The sequence below is a fragment of the Thunnus albacares genome, chromosome 1 (assembly GCF_914725855.1).
Source record: "Thunnus albacares chromosome 1, fThuAlb1.1, whole genome shotgun sequence".
Taxonomy (NCBI): Eukaryota; Metazoa; Chordata; class Actinopteri; order Scombriformes; family Scombridae; genus Thunnus; species Thunnus albacares.
Genome location: NC_058106.1, coordinates 18,730,930 through 18,737,501, shown reverse-complemented (window position 1 = coordinate 18,737,501; position 6,572 = coordinate 18,730,930). Strand labels below are relative to the sequence as shown.

The 6,572-nt window shown below is 37.8% G+C and overlaps 1 long non-coding RNA gene across 1 annotated transcript; it reads left to right on the top strand.

Moving 5' to 3' along the window:
- The first annotated feature begins 1,300 nt into the window (after window positions 1-1,300).
- Window positions 1,301-5,750, top strand: LOC122979829. The gene is made up of 3 exons (XR_006402933.1): window positions 1,301-1,420; window positions 1,943-1,979; window positions 2,079-5,750. It is a non-coding gene; the product is annotated as an uncharacterized LOC122979829 (long non-coding RNA).
- Window positions 5,751-6,572: the final 822 nt, after the last annotated feature.

The window sequence follows — 6,572 nt, the reverse complement described above, 5'->3', positions numbered from 1 at the left end:
GCCAGGAGAATTGCAGGAGTATAAAGATGAAGGAAATAAGGGAGAGTGGGACAGTGAAAAGGGGGTGCAACTGGTTGTACTTTAAACAGGAGCTCTGGATCTCATTACCAGTGCAGTTTGCAATGGATCCAGCTTCCAGCTCGCTCCTTCTTAGCAGACAGGAAAAAGCCCTCCAGATGTTGATGACCAGGATCAAAGACCACCCGATCACGCAACTAATAAAATCCATGGTTATAGTTGACTGTAGCTGACTGTTGCTTTAATAACACTTCTCTAACTGAGCCTTTTTCTCACGTATTGGATTTTGGATATTTCAGATTGAGTGTTATGAAATGTTTTTCATGGTGCCTGTCTGACACTGAAGGCCTTCAGATGTGAATGACACCATACTCACCTCACCCCTCTCTAGCCATTTTAGTATAACGTGTGCTGTATCAGTGGAGACCTGTTTCCTGAGAGAGTCCTGTTCTTCCTCACTCTCCTGGCCCTCCAGCACTGCCCTGAGGGCGTCAGTGAGCTGAAGAGCCTTGAGGGTGGGATCCACTGGTGGGGGAAGGGTCAGTTTTTGGGTACTCTGTGAGGATTGGTAATCCTTAACATCCAGCCTCATCAGGGCACTAAACAGCCCTTCACCAATTTTGCCTAAAAGAAAGAACATAGGAAATAAAACATATTGTACAACAGAAAAATAACTCAGATAACTTGATAACATCCTACATTCTTGGGCACCAGAACAGTATAATGGTTTAGTTTAGTAGTATTTCACATTAACACCTGGTTTTACCATCCAAACTGAACTTCCACAAACATTGTGTATACTGTTAGACAACTTAGGCAAATCATGTCCTTGATTAGTGAATATTTTATTAAATCAATGAATATCAAGTAATACACCTAAGTTGGAATTAATCAAAATTTATGTAAAGTTCCATGTACTTATATACATGATATTTAAATTCACCGATACTTCTAATTCCAGAGACAGGCTCATCAAGTCAAGATGATGATTGTCAGAGGGAAAAGTAAGTTTAAAAAAAAAGAAACATACTACAGGTTGTTCCTCAGAGGATGAATGTGAAGAAATCATTTTTAAGAAAACAAAGATGTGAATGTTTTCTAGGTGTTTATTGCAATGTAAATCATACTATTTGCCCCATTTTTAAAAACCCTGCTCAGTCCAACACATCAAATACTACTACCATCTTCATCTCTCATAGTGTTCCTTAACTAGATAAGAAATTAGTAGAACAAAGGAATTTGATAGACATGACCTATTCTGTCTCTGTCCGGTCAGATAGTCTTTGCAAAAGGGCAAACGCAGCCTCTGCCGAGATCCAGAACTGCCTGGTTAGTTGCTGCGATGCACTGTGGGGTTGTTAGTTTCAACAACTTCACTTTAGGCCTTCATTCAACCTTGCAGGTAGCACCCTTTTCCTTTCCCTGACACATATATTGTCACATGATATGGACAGATTCAATTACTCAATGGTGTTAAATATTTTCGGTTTGATCTGAAGTTAATGTAAGTTGTTGTGTGTAAGGTAATGGCAGATACCATAAGCCTCCCCAAGAAACTAAATTGGGAACCAGTGCCACCATGTAGAATGATTGATGGTATGGTAAATTGACAGCCACTGCATCTGTAAACGGATTGTAGCACAACTACAATAGGCATACACCTTTGACTGTTGAGAAGTAATGTAAAAAAAAATATATATTACCGTATAGTCAGGCAACAGAGGCAAGACATACAGAGATTGTATTTGTTCTTACTAATTTGTTTCATGAAACCAAGTTCAGCTCAGTCATATTGAAAATGTTTTGTGCGGAGCTGTTGGGTAATATTTTGCATGCCCATGTCTTTGTTAGTAAGCCAATAATTAATATTGTTTGTGTGTGTCTGTGTGTCTGTGTGTCTGTGTGTGCGTGTTTTTCCCTCAAGATGCAGATGTTTTGGGATTGAAAAGTCTCCTGAGGCAGTGAGTATTCATAAAAACAGTGAATGGATACTGTGTACACTAATGGTCATATTATTGTCAGTTCGTTAACACATGTTAATTTTTTTTAGTTTTCCCAAGAATTGACAATTTCCTTTTTGTGGAAGGAAATCCATGTGAACACAGAGGCAGAACCTGCAAACTCTGCACACAGGGACCAGTCTGGCCTTAGTATAATAAGAATAGTTCTTGAAATCACCTCTTGAGGGCACTATTGTGCAACCATGTGGCTCACTGGACGTAAATAGCATCAAATAGCTGAGTGCTGTACTGTGGCTTCTGAAAACCACAAATTACAGGTTCAATTTGTAGGTTACTGTAATCATCATGTCTAAGTAGCAGAAAGTATTTGCATGGCTGCTATATGAAGTTAAATCAAAGGTACAGTAAAGCAGTCAGTACATAATGTAGACCAATGGACAGATGTATACTTAAGTCATGTAAACCTTACGTGTTATCAGGGGTGTAGTTTCTCAGCACAGTGTGCTAATGGTTGGACTGTCACCTCTATTAATAGAACTTTGTCTTCTGACCCTGTGCAAAAACACTGCTGAGGTTGTGACAAACAGCACTGCCTAAAATGTATCACCTCTGCTAGAAAACATGGAAGAGAAGACACTAAAAAGTTACTTGTTAAGTAACATAGGGTTTATGCAATTAGTGCACAGTGAGAGATATACACATAAGCACAAGGGGAAACAATAAAAATTCAAAATACAATTGCTAGTGAAGAGTGTTAGTGAACATAGTGAACACAGTGATAACAGAGATCACAGAAAAGCCAGTCATCTCCAACTGAATCATACTGGTTTCCTGTGCTTTACTAACTTTCTTCTTCTAGCTTGTTAGAAACGTACTCATCAATCACAATTTAAATGACCACCCAAATGTTTTTCTATGTACTATATATATATATGTATGAATCTCCCAAAGTGAAATCATATGGGCAGTGCCGGTTTTATGGAGGCCTGCAATTAGAAACTGGGCAGTCTAAGGTCTGATAATGAACAAGAAACTCTTACCAGCAATAATGTCATCCATTTGCTCCAAGGCAGCCTCCAACATGTGGCTGGCATTTGACGCCATGGCAACACACTGTCTTTTAAGGCAGCACTAGTAAATCCTTATTCACTGGTATGAAGAAGACAGAGTGTTAGCTGATTGAGGGCGAGTGAGAGAGATTCTCCACAGTAAGACAGAGCATCGTAGACTACTCCCCCTCCTTGTCACTCTCAGCTCTTTTTTTTTTCTTTTTTTTTACGGCAAAGCTACAACAGCTGTCCTGACATCTGAGCGACTTCCAAGTAAATAACCTCCTGAATGTGGCTTTTGGCTTTAAACTCTCCTCTCATTTTGTGGCCAGAGCCTTACCCATTGTCAGCGCTGTTATCCACACGAGGCCAAATCTCATATTTAGAATAGCTTGTATTTTTCCTTTAGTTTTCATTGTTAGTTCTATATATTTTCAGTCCAACTAATAAATTGTGAATGAATTTTGATCAGCTGGTGCAAAAACAACCCCCGAAATATGTAATGAGCGAACACAAGTAATTCTTTAGCTCAAAGTCAGTATTTTGGTGGAGCTAAAGAGGTCACACCAGAACACTGGACCATAGTAACCAGATTTTGATTGACATTGATGATAGAGAGAACACTTCATAATGATACGCAATGCACAATGAAGCTGGAAAAAGCAGCAGTTGACTGAGCAGTCGCACCCACGAGTGCTCAAGGTTTGGCCATTCTTCATTCATTGTTTTGATATCAGTGTCAGTTTTTTTGACTTGCATAACAGGAAAACAAACAAACCTCCACACAGCATACTACCATGATTTATTGCTGTAACATCTGCTATAACAAAACCTTCTCAGCTGAGTAAGCCAGTGAAACAAAAATAAAGGAAGTTTGTTCAATTGGCATTGCATTTAAGACAGGTAAAAATCCACAATGAGTTAAATTATATTAATTTCTTTATCATCTTAAAATAATATGAGGTCTGATAAGAAATGGCATGGTGTTACATTCAGATTTAAGAATCCCTTTGTCGTAAGCTGGAGTAGAGAAGCTTAGTTTTAACTTTGAAAGTGCTAATGCATAAACCTTTCCAACATTTTTTACTGTAATCCTAACTGCAAAACTGCCATGAAGATTATGCAGGGTCTACTCCAGTGCCAGTGACTCCAGTCATTTATTTATTTTAATTATCTTTTTGTTTAAGTATTTATCACCTTCTATCTTTTCATATTTCATTTGAGTCCATGAACTGTGCTATGCTATTTATGGCCAACAGGGTGCATCACTATTCAAGAAAACATATCATACCTTCTGTCATGCTGTGAGTTTACTGGTAAAAAGTAAAACAATATGCTGAATATGCTTGTTAAGAAACGTATTGACTAAACGAACAGGTGTGATGACAGAAAATATGATGTAGCATGCATCTAAATGTAAGACCATCTGTCGGTGCTGTTAGTGCAGATATTACAAATGGGAAACATTTTTTTATAATATATTTCTACATTCTCAGAATATTGAATACAGATTTTATTATATTATCAGATCTTTATTCAGAGGAGATGAGTTTAAATGAACACCCTGCAATCACAGATATTGTTTACTATACTACTTAGTATTCATTTTATATATGTTTACTATCTATCCTTCTCCTCACCTTTTCATAATGTCCAAGCCAGTCTTGTTTTGGCTAAGAGCAATGACATTTACATTAACATTTGTTCAGAGCAATGTACAAAGGAGGTACAATCCAAGTCACAGTGGATAAAGTAGAAGCCTTTGAGAAAAAGTGCGGCATAAAGTTCCATGCTCCATCTGACACAATTGCCTTAAAGTTGCAGGTGCATAAAATAAGAAGAAAGTGCACAGCAAATGACATTTTGTTATTATTTAGAGAGAGAGAGAGAGAGAGAGAGACAGAGCAGAGGGGTGAGAGAGTGGTACCCTATGCTTTTGTTTTGTTTCATTATTCACACTGCAGTGTTAGTCTTCGAATTCCCAGAACACAGACAGATGTTAGGTGCTAGGAGGTCAGAGTGCTGCCTTATGGTTAGTAAAGCTGAACAAACCCTGGTCGCTCCCCTGGTCAAAAGCAAGTACCAACATCCAAATCCAGAGAGAGGACAGAGAGAGATATCAAAAACAAGAAATATAATTGTTGTTCAAAATGGCATAGACCCAATGGGAGCATGTTTGTAGTCCACCATGCACATGGATTTTACACTTCCCAGAGACCTATTCTGAATACAAACACTTGAGAAAGGAATATAGTTTCAATGTTTTGAAACGGCTGCATGACCTTGCCAAATAATGAAAAGCTTTGTTTTCTGTTGATGGAGGATAAAAGTATCACTTGGCAAGCTTTGAAGTAAGTCTAATCCTGCCACGGTACAAGACAAAATAAGTAAACTCATTTTTTGTACTTTTTTCTTTCAATTTTATCATTTGGCTACACGGTTCCTTTATACAAATACAACATTTGAACATCAATCCATGTATATTTTCTTTAATAATTGCTTCCCTATTTGCATTTTATATTTAGACACTCACTGTCAGATTTTATTGTTAATTTATTTTTCCTTTCACTTCATCCATTATTTCTCCTCTATGTGATTTGGCAGCTCAGATGTATTTATGTCATGCCAATAAAACAAATTAACACTGAATCTGCATTTTTGTGCCAGTGTGCGTTTGTGTGCATGTGTATGTTCCAAAAACAGAGGAAGAAAGAGAGAGCTACCTGAGGCAATGTGGTCAGGTGCGTTTGTTTATTCCAGTATTTGAAAATGCTTATGATAGGGGATGAGTCCTAAATGTTTGTTTCAGTTTTCAACAGAACTGTGACTTTATTTCAGGCTCTATGCCTGGATTACCACAGAGTGACTCATTAATTTCTCCCTATGAAGACAATTTTGCTAAACTACACAAAATAATTTCTTTGTGTTGTGAAACTATAGTATCAAGATTTACATGGAATAAAATACAGTTACAGTAAAAACAAGATGAAATCACTTCTCTTTTTCAGCCTCTATAAGATAGTTGTAAAAAGTTAAGAGTGCTGCATGTGTACTGTGTACTTTTTATTGTGAACTGAACACTCACCAACTTAGAGACATTGACCTTGATATCACCAGTATGATCAGGCTAATGTAGTTTCTACAGAGTGGAGAATCGATTGTCTTGAAGATGAGCTTCCAAGCCACGGTCAGTTTACGGATTGCTCTGGGCAGATCCTGTCCCAGCTGATGGGAGCAATAATTGCACCAAGGGTGAGGGGAAATGCACGGTATGAGCAGTTACACTGGTGCCCTCTTTATATCCCACACACCCACACAACACCAATATCACTGCAAGACACTAGAAAACAGAAAAGACAGCTTTTCCTGAGGATGAGATCAATTCATTTTCTCTCAGTCTCCCCAACATTCTTCTTCTTTATTTTTGTTTTTTTTTATGTTCTTTCTGTCCCCTTGTTTATTTTTTGTCTCTTACTTAGCATCAATATAGTTGTGATTAAGTCAAAGGGATTAGGGTCAGAGACTGTGATAAAACACTTTTGTA